At 34.5% G+C, this 18,216-nt stretch overlaps 2 protein-coding genes across 2 annotated transcripts in view; one reads left to right on the top strand and one right to left on the bottom strand.

The window, feature by feature from the left end:
* Positions 1–13,549, bottom strand: part of HAPSTR1 (HUWE1 associated protein modifying stress responses) — an 824,185-nt gene extending 810,636 nt beyond the window's left edge. Inside the window, exon 1 of the mRNA XM_050713750.1 lies at positions 13,535–13,549. The gene's annotated coding sequence lies outside the window, so the exon portion shown is untranslated. The remainder of the gene's footprint in view (positions 1–13,534) is intronic.
* Positions 1–18,216, top strand: part of RBFOX1 (RNA binding fox-1 homolog 1) — an 869,105-nt gene that overhangs the window by 242,550 nt on the left and 608,339 nt on the right. The window lies entirely within an intron of this gene.

Below are 18,216 nucleotides of genomic sequence, written 5' to 3'. Positions count from 1 at the left end.
TGCACTGCAGATCTAGAACAGTTGTTAAGGTATAACATTCCTGGTTGCTGAACTTCTGTTCTGTCTGGGAACATGCTTTGTTGAAATTCAATTACCATTTTCTCATTCTTGAGTTAAGACTCATCAATGCAAATGAAGTTATGTCTTCACAAGAGGTAGAAGTATTCATAGTAGGCATAGGAGAAGAAATAAAAGGGAAATAAAAAGAGAACCATTCCTAATTCACTCATTCTGAGGCTAGACTTTATGAAAGTGGTGAGGCTATGTAATTGCAGTTAGTGTTGTGTCAAATAGCACCCTCAGCATAAAAGACACCGTCCCTGAACTTTACCTTAGTAATCGGAAGACATAAATTTGAAAGTAGGGGCCTAAACATCATTCTAGTTTGAAGTGACATATTCCGTTTCTCTATTTTGTTATTGAATTTAATAAAAAAAGAACATATAAACCCAAACTTTTTAAACAGCACAGCACAGAATGTTGCATTTGGTGGCTTAAAGGAGTGTTCTGTATCTTCAGCAAAAAGCACAATCTGATTTTGACAAGCAGTTGAGAAATATGGTGATATTACGTTAATATGTTCCTTGATTCACATCTGATCTTAGTAATTAAGAAGGAATATTACAAGAATGTATTTGCATGCATGCCTTCACACACTAGCAGTGAAAACATCTCCATAAATTGGAATGCCACTATATCCCATGATGCCTTGACAGAACAGGGAGCAAGGCATACTTAAACATCCTATGGTAAACACAGCACAAAAAATTTTGTCCATATTGATAGTTATGGAAGAGTAGAAGAACAAGCCATATGTGTAGTGAAATTTCCCCAGAATTCTGTCACAAATGCCAGAGATTTGTAGTTTTGGAGTTCTCCAAAAAAGAGGTGATACTTTTGTTTTGTTTTGTTTTGTTTTTTATTTTCTTGATGGATTGCTTTTTGAATACTTTTTTAGCTTTTGGAACTGATAAAAAGTTGTAATTAGTTACTCCAGTATTTTTCAAGGAGATAAATTATGCTACCTATGTTATGATTTGGAATCTCTCTCCTCTATTTTAAAAATAAACATTATTTCCTCTTTTGCAGTCTTCCAAAAACTTTCCAGAACATCATAGAAGGTTTTGTGGGCCTCTGAAATTGCTTCAGATGTCCTAAAGCAAAATCAAATATCTGAGTTTAAAAAGTCATCTTTAGGTATTCAGGAACTCATTGCTTTCTAATCTTGTTCTTTTGTGGGATTATCATGTTACCATCTCAACTAACTGCATCCTTTTAAGGAAAAATAGGAAAAAAAGATGTCAACAGGTAGACCAAGACAATTGATAGCTTTCCTTTTTACTTCTGTTGAGTAATAGTCTAATTATTTATTTATTTTTAAACATAAAAATCATAAAATGTTTTATAATCTCTCATAACCAGAAAGGTCTTTGTTAAGCTTTAGTCTTTATAAGCTTTTATCTACACTCTTAAGCTTGTCATACATGCCAATGCTTCTTAAAAAAAAATCAACCTAGTTTCCACTCCCTATGCTTCCCTGTCGGAGTATACCCAAGCTGGTTTCTTATCATTCTTATCTCTTCTCCAAAACACTAATGTGAATGTCGTAAATATGATTTTGTGAAGTTCCAGCTGTCTTAGGCTCCTTTTTCTGCCTCTCGTGCTTATAGCTACCAGATTCCTCCTTTTCTCTCTACTTTTTCTTCATATTGTGTGATAATTTCCGTGTAATCTGGACACCTATATCTGTGTGCACACAGACACGTACACACATATGCATGTGTGCACACTTACGTAAAGAAAAAAGTCCAATGTATGCTGAATTACGCAGTTCATAAAAGGCACGCAGCAAAGCAATCTTTTTGTCTTGACTCTTCAAAACACCTGACACTTTGCTCATTTATTTCATCATACCAAGAAACCAATTACTTACACAAGGAAATCAGAATAGAAAAATAAAATAATAAAAAAATACTAAATTATCATTATTTTATATATCTGAATTTCTAGGCTTTGCTTTTTGCTTGCCTTTTTTCATCTCCTTATAGTATAGTGTTTTCAGTTTACCGTTTGCTTTTTTATTTTAATAAGATGTTTTTTGTCATTATGGGCAGAGTGAAACCTCCTATTTCCAGATATATGTTGTCTAAACTCAGCTTATACAATTATATTTCAAGGTGACCTTTTTTTTTTTTGGCTATGACATAAGGACATATGTACTGCAGTGTACATTTACTAGGTGTTTATCTCTGTAATTGTTTTAATTCTTGGCTGTAGGTCAGTTGGTTTGGTGAAGGATACTTCAGTGCTGTTATTTTTATTTATCACAAATTCAGCAGATTTATATAGATTCAGTAGATTGAAAAACTGAAGGTCAGAGAGATAATTAAAAGCCAATTTTACGTTCTTCTTTTGTAAATCCTCAAATGTTTCCCAAATAACCATATGGTTATTTGGTTTAATAATTTATGTTTTGACAAATAGTAATTTTCTATGAGGGACTGTATGTAGAAAATCCAGTAATTAGCTACATCACTACGTTTTTGGTTAAAAATGCTTTCTATAAGCGTATGTAGTGTCCATACGTATCTATTGCAGACACGAGCTGATGCGTAGTAGTAGCTTTTCAAGCACACTACAAGTTATGTTTTCTTTAGGAACACACAAAATTTCTACAGTCCGTGTTTCTACTTGTATGCATATTTTAGGAATAAGCATAGTGGTGTCTCCAAGATGTAATTAAAAAAATAAAAATGTGAGGAGCATAGTTTTATTGGGCTGCAGCATAAGTAAGTGAAATTATTTGAAACCATCTTGGTGTAACTGGTATTGTTTTTATTGCCTTCCCTCCACCCCTCTCCCCCCTCCTCCCCCCCCCCCACTTCTGTCAATTTCTGTCTTGGGTTTTCAGCTCTGATTTATCAAAAATATGGCTTTACTGGATATCTGAGAAGAGAGATGCCAGTGCTTAGATTGGCTATTCAGCCTCTGTCCATTGGTCTAGGATAACGAACGTTTGCACCAAAAATTACCTTCTCTCCAGCTGGATAGGGACATTTCATCATCTTTAAAAACTGAGGCTACCATTATGTTATAATTGTTAGGCAATTATTTCCCATTCTATTACAAATTTACCCTCTGACCAATTCTAGCCATGATACATGTGGCAATGAGGGCAGGGAAGACTGATCAAAGCTTGTAAGACTTCCTGTTTCTGCATTGCAACTAATTGCCTTCTATCCCTGCTGCCTTTGCCACTGGTCACTTGTTTCTGAACATATCTGTCATCTTTCCTAAAGCTTCCTGTTCCTAGGTCATTACCTTTCGTGCCCAGATTCCAGAATCACAGAATCATCTAGGTTGGAAGAGACCTCCAAGATCACCCAGTCCAACCTCTGACCTAACACTAACAAGTCCTCCACTAAACCATATCACTAAGCTCTACATCTAAACGTCTTTTAAAGACCTCCAGGGATGGTGACTCAACCACTTCCCTGGGCAGCCCATTCCAATGCCTAACAACCCTTTTGGTAAAGAAATTCTTCCTAATATCCAACCTAAACCTCCCCTGGCACAACTTGAGCCCATTCCCCCCTTGTCCTGTCACCAGGCACATGGGAGAACAGACCAACCCCCACCTTGCTACAGCCTCCTTTAAGGTACCTATAGAGAGCGATAAGGTCGCCCCTGAGCCTCCTCTTCTCAGACCCAGTGGCTGTCCAAGAATGAAAGAGGGGCATCGCCCGGTTCTATATTCACCTTTTTTGATGCTTGAACTTGCTAGAGGCTTAGCTGGGAGCTTAAATACTGTCCCTCTGCGTACAGTTGCTGGGACACCAGACAAACCCCCTTGCTGTATTTTATTCCCCTTCTGATTTTTTTCTTCACCCTGGAAGTCTACAGAAGTATACCTTCATTGACCCCACTCTCAAATTCCTGCTTTCTTATTTTCTGATCTGCAAATTCCTACTGTAGCCCCACCTCCTAAAACCACCAGATTTTGTTGAGAAAGAAGGCTTCATCGGGCAAAATGCAGCAGGTGCAGCTTCTCTTACTATACAGGAAGGTGGTAGCTTATGGAAGTCCTCCCAGCCCAGAAGATATGTTTTCCATTGTAGTCCAACTTTAATCTACTTTTTGGCTAGCACAGAACTGTTTCCTTTCATAAGTCTGATTTTGCATCCTCTCGAGTAAAAACAGAGTATTTTTACTTGTTTTGGAGAGTAACAATCACCTTTTGTCATGCAATGGAATTGCTAAATATGAAATAAACAGAGCTACAGCATTTGATGATCAGCTTTCTTTCTGCATACTAAGAACAGTCAGTGTGGAAACATTGGAGTTTCTCAAAGGAATTTTTGTAAGTGTTGGTCCAATCATTACATCAGTCACCAATGATTTCCCCTTCCTTTTCAGGAGAATTTCCACATATGGGAGGACATACTGCTTATTATGCAAAATATGAGGTGGTATTTAAATTAAATTTGGTAGAAGTTATTGATGTAGTGAAAGAAGGTGAGCAGAGGACCAAGCAGATGATTAGAATCTCGGAGCACGTGATGGATGGCAAGAGGCAGAACTGAGTTTGCTTAGAGGGTAAGAGGGTATTTTATTATATTCTTCAAGCTAGCCAATGGTATATAAAAGATGCAGACTGCTTGTGGAAGTGCACAATGAAAGTAGGAGAGGTGATGGATGCAAGCTGCAACACAGGACCTTCCTCTCAGTTATTAGGAAAAAAATGTTACTAAAAGGTTACACAGTGGAGCAAAGGACCGGAGAGGCTGTGGAATCACTGTTCTTAGATATATTGATAGAGTCGGGAATGTTTTAAAAATAAATAGATATTGTCTTAACAGTAGATTATCCATAACTGACCTGAAGAAACACAATAAGTTGGGAAATGGGCTATTTTGTATTTATTTCTTTGAAGCATCTGATATGACCTCAGAGAGAAAGATACAGAATTGGATGGGTCGATATTTTAAAGCATAAAGTCTGTATTTTGTGTAGAGTGTTTTCTTTTGGGGCTCTGTAATAGGCTTCCTGTTTCTCCTACAAGTTCCCAAATTTTGCTTTCATCTTGAATAAGATTAGACTATTTTTCTAATTGATTCACTATCTTATACTATAAATGGTGCAAGTAGTGTATGTCTGTATGTGTGTAAATCATCAACTGTATGAGATTTCAGTTCTGTCTGCCCACTTACGAGGCATTTAAAATATATTTTTGATAATGAAAATCATAATGTTAATCTCACACAGAGATGGATTTTGAAATGTTTACTTGTGCTGATAAGCTTAAAGGGGAGGGAAATTAAGCAGCTGTCTTTTTTTTTTTCTCCATTTCAGCTATAATCATTGCCTTTTTGCATTTTCTCCATCCCATTCTTTCCTTTCTTTTCCATTTTCTGTTTCTGTTATGTAAATAAAGATTTATAAAGTGTAAGCTTAATAGCACTAAACACATTGTTAAATTGGTAGAGATCTGGGAGAAAGCCCGGACTAATTAACACCAATTCCTACTCTATTGCCAATTTTTAACGGATCTTAGGACCAAATCTTTTGGAACTGAAGTTATACTGAAGGCATGTTGAAAATAGAAAATTAATTTGGATATGGCCACCTTGAGAAACAATCTGTTACCAGTATAGTGCTTGCTTTTTGTAAGTAATGAGATATATACAATATAAACAGATAACTTCCTTTTTGAAGCTTTTTTTGTAACTAACTAAACTCTTCAGGAATTCTCTCCAATTATCTCCATACCTCTTCCTTAAGACTGAAATACTTAACAAATAATGACCAATTTTAGTATAGAAAGTCCAATTAGCAATATTTATTAAAGTTTATAACTAATTCAGTTTTTATAAAAATCTATTAACAAGAAAAACATGGTATAGCTCTCATATATATATATATATATATATGTAGCTCTGTACTTCAGAAATAAATGAAAGACATAAAAAAGGAAGGGATATTTATAGTGCAAACAGGATAGGATTATTTTACCTAACTTCAAACATATTAAGCATGCCTTAACTAGCTATTCAAGCTCCGTTCTTCATAGCTATTCAAGCTCCGTTCTTCAGCTGTGGTGTCATTGGAGAGGGATACTCCTCAGTGGCAGCCTGTCTGTAGTACCAATAGATGACTAACTTAGACAGCATGGCTAACTAGCAGTCAAAACCAGGGGAGATGAATCCAGCCTGTAAGTAAAATGACTGAAAAAACATCATTTGAATAACTTTTTTACAAAGGCTTTTTGAAAGAACAAGAACATGAAAAAAAGTTTAGTTTCATCAAAATTTTCTGTCTTTTGAGCTGTCTTCCATTTATTTGACGAAGATTATTTTAGTGAAATTCTCACCTTCTTCAGCCAAAGTGTGTGCTTTAACCTTTGTACATTTAGGACCAGAATGCCCTGGATGTTAAAAGATGATGCCCTGTGATTTAATACCCTGGCCCTCTACTTTTTCTTCTCCTTTGCCCTCTAGCTCAGAAACTGTCTTACCTAGCTATGATTTTGTATTACTCTAGTCATTGCAGCACGCTGCTGGTCAGAAATCAAAAGTTAAATTGATCATTGCCAACTTCTGAACGTTAACTCAAGAAACAGAAGCAGGGGGTTGGAATGAGATGATCTTTAACGTCTCTTCCAATGCAAACCATTCTGTGACTGTATGAAACCTTTGCTAAAGCCTCCTGCTTGCCCTTTGACATAAAGTGCTATCAGAAGTGTCAGGGGAATGTAAACTTAAGCAGCCTGTCATTGCACACTGATGCAAATCCTCTGTTGTTAATCTTGGTATAATAAGGAAATATACAAATTGGAATTACCATTCAATTGAAATATACTTGACACTGGATGCCTTATAGCTCCCACTACTATTTGAAATATTAGTCTACTGTAACATACTAGACAATACTTCCTTTCAAATTATCTGAAATTTCATTTATTTTCTGTATAATAATGTCCTTGTTTCTGAAATTAAAGCATCGAATACATTTAATTATTTGGATAGGCTACCTAGGGGGATGATGGACTTCCTATCATTTCAGTTTTATAAGTTTTATAAGGACAAATTCAATAAAAATCTTTCAGAGTGGTTGGTTTGCATTTGATCTTGCTTCAGAGAAGTTGCATGATCTAGAGGACTTCCAGGCACATCTAAGAGTACTCAAAATGAATACTTTTTGACTTTTTTGCATTTTTTTTTTTGCATTATCTAAACTCCGGTTTCTTAGGAGGAAAAAACATTTTTTTCAGCCAATCGGCTGCAAGGTATAAATGCATTTAATATGTCTTAATTTTTATAAAGTGATATTGCATGGAAATGATTGGAGTAGAAATAATTGAATAGAAATAGAAAGTAGAAATAGATTGGTTGTTAGCCAGATTTTAATTTTTTACTGCCCAAGCATTTTTCACATTTTTCTTACCTGAAGACTTGGATAAGAGAGAAGACTAAACAATTCACCTGTGGTTATACGAAACAGTGATATTCCAGCTGAAAAAATAATTTAAAATATATTATTTGTCATCAAGGTGCTTGATATGTGACTAGCCTTTTAATGGCTTTCAGAAATGTGCTTCACATAATTTGAAGCAAGCTTTCTTATCAGTATGTGTTGCAATTAATTTAATCTTGTTTCTGTTATTTCCACAGTATTTTTCGATTCAGTGAACCTCATTACATTTGCAAGTGCATTAAATTAGAGTCTGGATAGAAGAAGAGAGATGATTATCAGTTAATTTAATTATGTTTCTACATTTGCCAATTTAATGATATGTCTGCCATTGTTGTTGCAAGCCTTTTCTGCAGTTGCATTATGTAGAAATTAGTTCCAGCTCCATGTATAGTTTGTGTTACCTGATAACTCCTGACAACTAAATGGAGGCACATGTTCAGCAGTGAGTCTAATCAGAAAGCATTTACTCTACATCCAATGCAGTATGGAATATTCTTATTATATTCACTACATCATTTCAATATTTTTGGCTTTGCATATGTGATATTTTTTTTTTCCGGTTTACATTAGTAATTTAATTAAGAAACAGAACTTTACATTCTTATTTTGACTGAGAAGCAAGTAAGCATGCTATTGCACAAGTCTGTTCTAGACAGTTAAACAGTTTAGTTAAGGAATAAAGAAATGGTCTGGGCTTTTTTTTATATATATATATGTGTGTGTATATCTACTGAAGAGGATCAATATACTTTAAAACACTGCATGACTTCTGGTAGTGCCATAGCCTATTTCTGTTAGTCTTGTGATACAGAGAGATGATGGACTGTTGTGCTGGAATAGATAACGGAATAGATAAATCGAGCTTTTTCCAAGACAAACACCAGGCTATCTCCAAGAATTAATCATCAAAACAAAACAAAAAGCCATAAAAATAAGATATTGGTGAATTATGAAGATTATTTGTCAGTTGTTCTTTTCACTTACAGTCATGAATACTGGTCATTTACTTTACTTATTTTCTTGTTTTCCCCATGCACGTTTTTATTTCAGTTCTTCAGCGTCAGCTCTATATTACGAATTGAGGTAAAGTCCAAAGCACGATGAAGTGCTTAATTAGAGCCTAAGGCAGCCAGGGGAAATACTGTGGTGCCAAGAGGTCTTTCAAGATACAAAGCCACTGCAGATTGGGTTTTGTGCCTGAACTGGCCAGCCCATACAGCAGGAAAGCCAGATTTTCTCAAAGATAGGCTGCTGCTGCTGTAGGTAATGTAGAAAAGTACTGTACTGTGGAACTCCCTGGTGTTTACATCTTATGAATAAGTAATGTGGCAGGAAGATAGCCTAATCTCTATCTACATGCACATGCAAGAGGTTTATGAAGACCTGAAAATAATTGTTGTATTTCTGACATGATAGAAATTGGCTATTTTCTTTGTAAGTTATTTTAATCCTTCTGATACTCTTGATGGGAGCAGGCCCTTTAACAAAATATGGCAAATCTAGTGCATGTTTGAAGTTGAGAGCTGTGTGTGTGCTCAGAGTGGGAGAATCAGGCTGAATAAACTCGAGAAAGACAATTTATTAAGCAGTTATTGCAGAAAACAGCCATCTGATGATTGTGTTATTGATGATGGGTGAGCCGATGCCCCAGGCATTATTGCTATTACTTCTCGTTGTTGTAGAACTTGCCATTTGTAGGACACTCGTTTGAGTACTGCTCAGACTACCATGAGTTGTACATTACTTCTCCTGTTTCTAATAACTTCATAATGGCCCCTAACTGGCTTGAGTTTGACACAGCCCATACCATATGACGTACGCTCACTTCTATTTACGCCTATTATATAGTTTTCTTCCACTTCATTTACTTTTACAGGAAAGTTATGTTCAGGCAAGGATGACTGATGTGCAGGCAATGCTATTTATACAGCAGTAATGGAGGGATATGCCAATATCAGTCAGATCCACTGGAGTGTCTGAAAATTAAAAATATTAAAATTATTTCATAGATGTGAGGAGTTTAAATCAGAAGACAAATCTTGTTCTTTCTTTTTCTTACAGCTATCCATCTGGGGTTTGAGCACTAACCTTGTGTTTGAGTTGTAACTGATGATTTTTTCAATATTTGACACTTTGTACCCGTTATTCTTTTTCTTAATAAATGAGTACAATCCTTACTGTCCTGCCCCATTTGCAAATAAACATTTTAAATATCTGCCATTGCCCAGGGTCCCTGGCAGAAACCTTTGAGCAGAGTCACTGGAAGAATTCCCATGGGCTAAACCATGATGTTGTGCTCCTTTCTCCTGGCAAAATCATCATTTAGAGACTGCAGGGCGGGGATGAATCAAGCCTTTTGTCCAAACACGGAAATAAAGCAAGGGTTAATTAACTAGTTCTGCCTGTAATAAATAGTGTCTGATTACAGAATTCTTCAACTAATGCCATGGGCAGAAGAACAGAGTATGCCATTACTAAGAATAGCAACTTAGGAAACAATGGATTTAATTAATAGATTAGTGAGATTTTGGGTTCTCCATTTGATATTCTGCAAAACAAAATCTTTCCTTAAATGAGAAAAGATTTATGGCTACTTGGTTTATCATCGTACTGTATTACAAGAGTTTTGCATTTTCTACTTAACTTTTCTAGAATTTCTTTGCTTTTGTTTTTCTGTTTTGTTTTGAACTACTCCTAACTTAGTAATTGACTATTACTTATTTAATTGTACTTGCTGTACAGTGAGTGATTTCTACTCTCCTACTTCTTGTCTATTCACTTCTGTGAATATGCCCCCAGACTGATATTTTTGGAGGGACTGAAAGGGAAAGATTAATCCTTTAGTATTCTGCGCTTGAAAAATACCGTGTGTCTTTTTGTCAGGAAGAATGCTTTCAAATCCTTCCTTCGTCTAAGCTACCATGCTTGACATCTCATTATTCATTATTTGACTCAACTGTTTCAGTTTCACCTTCACCCAGCTAATTAAGTAACTCATTGAATGTATTATTCAGTATTTGATTCCCCTATCTGAGTCAGTGGGAGATGGAAGCTGAAAAAAAAAAAAAGCCCCTTGATGGGATTAGAGAAAGGATTGTTGCTCTGATATGGGGGACTAGCATGAGAATGAGCTAATGAAGTTGGCAATACATGAATCGCATTCTGTCACTTCAGCAAGTGTTTGGATGCTGGTGAAAGTATGGGGATTAGATTTGCTTTAAACTGATCTTTACTTAACTAAGCAAATAGTGACTTGTTAATTGTTTCAGGACATCTGTGGTGTGAAAGAGGTTCTTGAGCTTTATTTACATTTTTGTTTCTCTCTTCAGCTGTTGTCCTGCAGGGTATTGTACCGTCATGTGTCAAGTCTAGATACGAGCCTTAGCTATTTATGGAACTTGGCTTTGTTCATTGTTTTGGCTCTGCTACCAACATGTATTACTTTCCAGTGCTTTTGGCATTTGATGAATAATTTATTTCATTTTTCTTGGATTGTAAATGTAAACAGGAGCACTTTGCAAATGAGCAAACGCCAACGTTGAGCTATAGGTTCTCTAATTGCATTCCTGTTGCTGTGAATTTGATTGCATTTGTAAGTAGTCTTTTAGATTAAAAGTGAAGGGTTATTACAATTAAATTCCTTTATGGGGTGGTTTAGAATATTTCTTAATATTTATATTAAACCTGAATTAAACGGAATTGTAAACAATATTCCTATCCACTTAAAATCTACATTTTTTTTATCATGCTGGTTAAGGGAAATCTTTTTTATTTTTTTTTCTAAGTGTAAATTAACACAAAAATAAAATACCACCAGAGAAATTTAACCTAAAAGTATGATATTTACTTGTGATATAGAAGACTGAAGTTCTCCAGTGTGTGAATTGAATTGAGTAGGGTAAGGATTTGAGTCTCTTTAACTTCCTGTTTTTTGTTTTTTTTTTTTTTAAAAAAAAAGATTTGCTATTCATTGTTCTGAGGTAAATGGTAAATGGGACCTCACTCTCCTTCTCTCAGGGTTGGGTTATCTTTTTAGCTTTGATAAGAAATTCCTTTTGGGCTCTGAGAAGACAATCTCAGCAATAAGTCACTGAAAACATGATAACTTCCAGAAAGGCATTCTGTGTAAGAACTGGTTATCTTCCACCAAAAATTCATTGGAAAAGTTCCAATCAAGTCTTGCCTAGGACATTGTCTCTAGAATAGTTCTTCAAAATATATATTCAAATGAAATAGTTCAGGTAAAGCACAGTTCAAGAACTGCAAATTCTAGCAAATTCTTATCTCTGACTTTGAATGATTAATGTTCTTTCTACAGAAAAATAAAACCGATAAAGTTTTGTACTGAGTGTGAAGTTCATCCTCAATGGTTTCATGGCTAAACAAAAGGCAACCTATAGCAGCATCCATTTTTGTCTAATGTGTGTTATTCTTGTGTTTCATTTTAAAGAAATGGATAGTTCCTAAAGCTAAATTCTAAAGCTTATAAGATATATCTAGGGTAAAAAACACTGAAGTCCAATCTCTTTCTTTTGGTGTTTGCTGACTTATTTGATGTTTTTATTCTGGAGTAAGAGTATGTTTTATCTGTTTATCTTAATCTATTTTCGTTCAGCACTCTTCTAGATCTTGAAAAGTGAAAAAGGTAACCTTTAGTAAGAAGCAATAGTTTTGGAACAGATTTGACCCCTTTAATTTGCTTTTGCTTGTGGAGTTTTGTTTGTCCTGAAGGTTATAGTTATCTGCAAAGAAAACCAAATGGAATGGGACATCTTTAGATTAGAGTTCTGACAGCTACCTTTTTTATACGCATCTTCTTGCTAATGAGAAGATGCGTAAATATTTTATTAAGCTTTTAAAAGATTGAGAACATTGTCCTTAATGAGACATTAAGTAGAAAAAACTATACTGTCAGTTTTTCAGTTGTTTGAGACAATGAAAAAATTTACTGTCTTATCATACTAACAAGGGTTCATAATATTTATAATTGTATCAGCAAACTGAACTTTATGCAGCTATTTACTTGTTTTACACTTGTTTAAAGTCATGCTTTTTACTTGCTTTCCTAGAGACATGCTCAATCTGATTGGCTAGCAAAAATTTTCTGCTGTTTTATTCTAATGACAAAAATAAGTTAATACCTATATAAACTTAGCCAAGATTTTTGATAATTAATGTAAAAAAAAAAAAAGCGTAGTTAATCACTTTTTTCTATGTATTACCTTAGTGCTTTTGATTTTTTGTAGTTATACATTTATATTTGCACAGGTTATATAATAAAATGCTGAATTGCACTCCATTTTTATGCAGTGATGTTATTGTTTTGATTTTGAATTAAAAGAAATAATGAAATAGCACTTATTTCACTTTTTCACAATTTTAAGTAGAACAATGTATTGATTGTACTGCATAGGGAAATGAAAACCCTTAGGCTTATGAAATTGTTTTTAGCTGTGTTCTGAAGTTTGGGCACTGACTTGAAAATTGTCATAATTACTTCATGAATATGTCTGGTTTTGACTTACTTTCAATGCGCAATAGCTTATTTTAGAACTTTAAAATACTTTTCACTTAACTTTAAATAAGAAATAATTATTTGTGTCAAAGACTCTAAAATATCTCAACTATGTTTCAAGAACTTTATGTCCCTCAGATGGCAAGAGCCATGATAGTCATGCAGAGTGCTCCACCCAGTATCCTTGTTAAGGACAACTTATTCTAATGTCTTCTAATATTCTTTTTATATGCAAGTAACTTTCAAGAGTTTTTTTATTTTTTCCCCCCATGCTAACGTGTCTATAGTTATGGCATATAGAAATTATGTCTGAGGTTTATAGTTATATAGTTATGACATATATATGTATATAACATAACTAACTATATTATATATAGTTATATATATTATGTCATATAATTACGACATATAGAAATTATGTCTGAAGTAAATCTGCTAATCAAAGTCTTCAAGCCTTTGTTCTTTTCTTCAATCTTGTCTACAAGTAGTAAGATGCACTCATGCCCATACTGCATTACCTCATGTATGGCTAGGAATATACAGAACCCCCCCGTACTCTGCCATGTCCTGCTGTGCTGTGGACTGTGCCAGCACCAGAGCTGATCGCCTTGCCGAGTGAGTTTCGAATGAATGAATCACTTCTCTCTCCAAGTGTGTAGTTGTAAAAATATCCCAGCAGTTACCTAAGGCCATGCCACAGACTCTCCTGATTGGTATCATGTCAGTGAGGATGTAAACATACGATGTATTCTGAAGTAGATGTAAAAAATACTCCTGTTGTAGACTTTTCCCAAATCAGATCATTTTCCCAAATTCTTCTTCCTTGAAACAGTTAAATATAAATCATATTCACAACTTTTTATTCAAAATATATGTGATCATTAATAAGCCTACAGCTGACTTGGGGGGAAAATAAAAGACCCTAATTAATACCAAAATTGAATTCCAGCAGTAGGTTACGAATGCAGAGTGTTTCATTGTTTCTTCCTATATCATGCAATGTCTACGAAAAGGGAGTGCAAAATGTGTATGGATATAGTGAATATATTGTATGATTGCTGTAGTAAAGAAACACGTTTTAAGACTTGTAGTTACTGTGATTTTCATTTCTGGAATGAAGAGCTGTTACTCAGTCTTGCAGGAAAGGTAATAGCCATTTTTTGTCATAAAGTAAATGCCAAGGTTTTTAGAACAAGAAATATTGCTTTTCAGAGAACAATATAGTTGAGAGCATAGACAATGTGGCAGTGGATAGCTGAAATATCTGCTGGGGGTGGGTATGGAAAACCTCAACAAAAAAGCCTGCAGCAGCTTCAGAGATTGGTAAGGCCGGTTTTAGTTTTTAGTATTAGGGTAATTTTTAGTATTAGTTTTAGTTCTAGTTTTAGTATTAGGGTAATTTTTTTATATAGTTATTGAATTGTGCATGAAATACCCATGATATCATTTTCTAGGTGGATTTAGACTCTTAAAGTTTCCGTTGCGCTTCCAAATTGTTTTAACAACAGCAGTCAGTTGTTGATAAAGTAGTTGCTGGGAGTGACAGCTGAGAACAGGTATTTTTACTTTTGAAGATACTAGATGGGAATTAGGTAAAGCATGGTGAGCTGAAACCTTCAAAAGACATGCACACTTGGGTAGTGAAGTTCATGTGTTGTTTTTTTTGTCATTTTTTTTTTTTTTGGTGGTTGCTTTTTTTTTTTTTTTTCAGAATTGCAGGAGGTCTGAGGACAAGAGGAGTTAATGTATGCCTTATATGTTGTTTGATTATTGTCCTCTAGAGTCTTTTATAACTTTGACGTGGTCTTTTGGAAATTGGTCTTTTGAAGCTTTATTTATAAATTATTATTTTAAACATTAGCATTCTAAAGTGGCCTGTACAGGCAATATTTTGTGAAATAGCTGTGATATAGAATCTCAGTGTTCATGTTGTTTAGGTAGAAAACTCTGTACTGCATCTGCTGTTCTGAAGGTTATTTCAATCTCTTAAACATCAACTTTGATGTTGGCTTTACTATATCATTACACCATGTCAAGAAGTGGATCTTTCCTGCCTGATATAGTGAACATGATGTTAGTAGTATGAAACAATCTGGTATAATTTAATAAATATTATTATTTGATTATCATCACATAATGTCATAGAACATATCTCTCTGGCTGCATCATTAATAATCACTAGGCAGAGCAGTGTAAATGGTGATGATTACCTTCAGTATTTGTATTGCAAAATTGGATGCTGTTTTAGATTTGTTACTTTGAGTAAATTAAAAGCAATGCAGAAATATCATATTTAATTAGTTTAAAAAGTCAAAAATTCACAGGAAGTGAAAAGGTACTTTATAGTTACTAGGAATTTAAAGCTACAGAAACAAGGAAACAAAACTGGTAGTGAATTTTAGATTATTTTACTTGAAAGTTCTTCATTATCCATCAGTTTTATTGTGTCTCTTAAAATGTATACCAGTTATGACTATAATTTCACAGCACTCTGAGAACTCCAAAGGGAAATAACAGAACTTACTACATTTTCTTCTGTAAACATTGGTCATCCTAACAACTTTGTTTTGTTATAGTAGTTTCATTATTTTTACTTTGGGATTTATTATACTTCTTTCATGAGTCAATAGCTCATGCAAGAGACATTTTATGTGACTCAAATGTTTTTAAGGGTAACCTTTATGTGCATGAACTGTCATATGTTTAAAAAGAAAACTGAAAATAAGGCTATATAAAAGCAGCAACCAAAAATTGCATGTCTCTTCCTAACATTATACTAATGCATCCATGATTTTTCTACAATTGAGAATTACCAACAATTTATCTTAAAAATGCATTTAATACTTTCTATTTTCATAAAAAATATATTAGTTTTAACTGCTAAATCCATATTTTTGTATCATCCTTTCAGTCTTAACTATTGAAAAGCAGTGAAGTATGTTTTGAAGAATACCAGCTCTATTTTAGTATTAGATACTGCCATAAACTTTTTGTTGTTTTGTTGTTTATGTCCAGCTATGACAAGACATAACAGTATTTTGTAGTTAATAGCTATATGAACAGCAAAATAAGGAACATGTATTACTTGTCAGCCTATGTTCTATACTCCCATCTTGGTTGAAATGATAGCAGGATTGATTAGTTGTTGTTGCTAAAACTAAGGATTCATAGAGAGATTGTGGATATTTTTCCTCTATGCTTCAGAATTTGCATTCAGTCTTTAAAGGGAAAAACAAAACAAAAAAACCCACCCTTTCAGAATTTATTAGGATAATAAATCTTAAATAGATCTAGCAAAAAGAACGTAGTTCAAAAAATTGATCAGGTTGAATAAAACTGTATTAACCTGCCTCATAAAGAAAGAGGGAGAAATGTATCCTTCTGCTATAATGTGATTCTAACAGCTTTTTAGTTGAAGGGAAATGTCTGCAGTTACACTTACTGTCGGTTGAAAATAATTCATCAAGGAAGTGTTCTGAATTGAGAAGCACTGCCATTTGTGCTCTATCAAAAATTGGTTTTGATGTAATCAATTTTTTAGAACTTGCAACTGATGTACTGGTTCTATTTTACTTTTAAATTGTGCAGCTTAGATATTATTCAGTATTCATGTTTGGGTAACTTGATTAAACTAGAAAAAAAATTACAAAAAGTCTATAATGTGCAAACAAACAACAACTGAAAACATACTAATCAATCCTTTCGTAATTTGTCTCAACCAGTACTGAGACAGAACTGTCCTTCTGCAAAATATGCCAGGGCTGTTTGTTCTTAGTGAACGTGTTCTGGGCACGTTAGTATTTACGTGGGCCTTAGCATCTCTTTTGGGGGGGAAACAGCCAAGAAAAAATGGAAGGAATAATTCTCATCTGTATACTTACTTCAAAAGTTATGTGTATGTTGGTACTGAGGCATTGATGTGGAAGGTAAAGACTGAATTTCTGCATGCTCGTGAAGAAGAGCATGTGCTGGAGATACTAGGTGCTGATGGATGTTGAGCAGTAATACATCCATGGCACTGACATTCCTCATCCCTGCTTACTTTCCTTAGAAGGCTTCAATTCCGTGTCGTCTTAGCTTCTTTTTAGGGGCATTGTGACTAAGTGTAGTTCATCAGCCTTTCAGTGCTCTCATTTGATCAGTGCCTTTTTTTGCCAATTTACGACCTTCCTAAAAAGATTAGGAATAGAATTGGGTTCTGATGTCTTCATTACTACATAGACTGGCAGGTACTTACAAGGAAACTGGTCTTGTATACCTTAGATTGGGCATAGAAGCAGGAAAATAGATCACATCTCAGTGACTTTCTTCTTGACAGTAATTACTAAAAAGTATGAAAATAAATCAGTGCCGTTGCCACTCTATAATCTATAAACTTGCAGTCTATTTAAATTCCTTATTTCTCTTGGATATTAAAGAATTTTAAAGCAATGACTGTACTCATCAGAGCTTCTTTTTAATTTGCCCATTAACGTATAGCCTTTTGGATGCAGTCTTCACTCATGCGTTTGCTACCATGTTCTTAATCAGCGTCAGCATAGACACTGCTATGTCAGGAGTGTTACGTATAGAAAACTTAAGTGTTTAGTTGCTGTTCAAACTGGTAACTTTAATATAAATTTTCATTGCCATCTTTTAAGATTTAATATTTGCTAACCCCTAAATTTCAGTCTTAACCTGATGTTTTTCAAGTTTTGAGCAGCAAATTCCTAGATACTTCTGCATGATAAATTAATCTCTTGAAATAATATGCATTTTTTTCCTAAAATGCTGCATATTTTTGTTGTGTTGTGCAGTTATGATCTAAGGGCATAGACAGAAAGTAAACTCAGAAGTGGTGTTTTTTTTTTTTTTTTTTTTCCCCACTGGACTAATGAAAACATGTTTGAAGAAATTGGATGAACTGAGGCACAGGAAGGCTTGTTTCTCTGCAGTGAAGACTTATGTGTCTCTGCATATGAGTGTAATTAAGAAAAGGACAAATAAATCAAGGGTGAGAAAATGAAAATAATTGGGAAAATCTCATATGCCCAAGTCCGTTTGCTTTATCAGCAAGCAGATATGTACAAGTTCCTTCAAACATGTCTATATTAATGACAAAAGTCAAGCTTTTCATCTGTCAAGAAGTTTTCAGCTCTTGGTAGCTTTGAAAATTGCAAATGAACACAAACAAAACTCTGGAATCAGATGAGAGATTGGGTTATCTGCTTTCACAGCCAGGCAGTGGG

This window comes from Cygnus atratus, chromosome 15 (assembly GCF_013377495.2).
Source record: "Cygnus atratus isolate AKBS03 ecotype Queensland, Australia chromosome 15, CAtr_DNAZoo_HiC_assembly, whole genome shotgun sequence".
NCBI lineage: Eukaryota > Metazoa > Chordata > Aves > Anseriformes > Anatidae > Cygnus > Cygnus atratus.
Note: the sequence above shows the minus strand (reverse complement) of the source record. Positions and strands in the feature narration are given on the sequence as shown.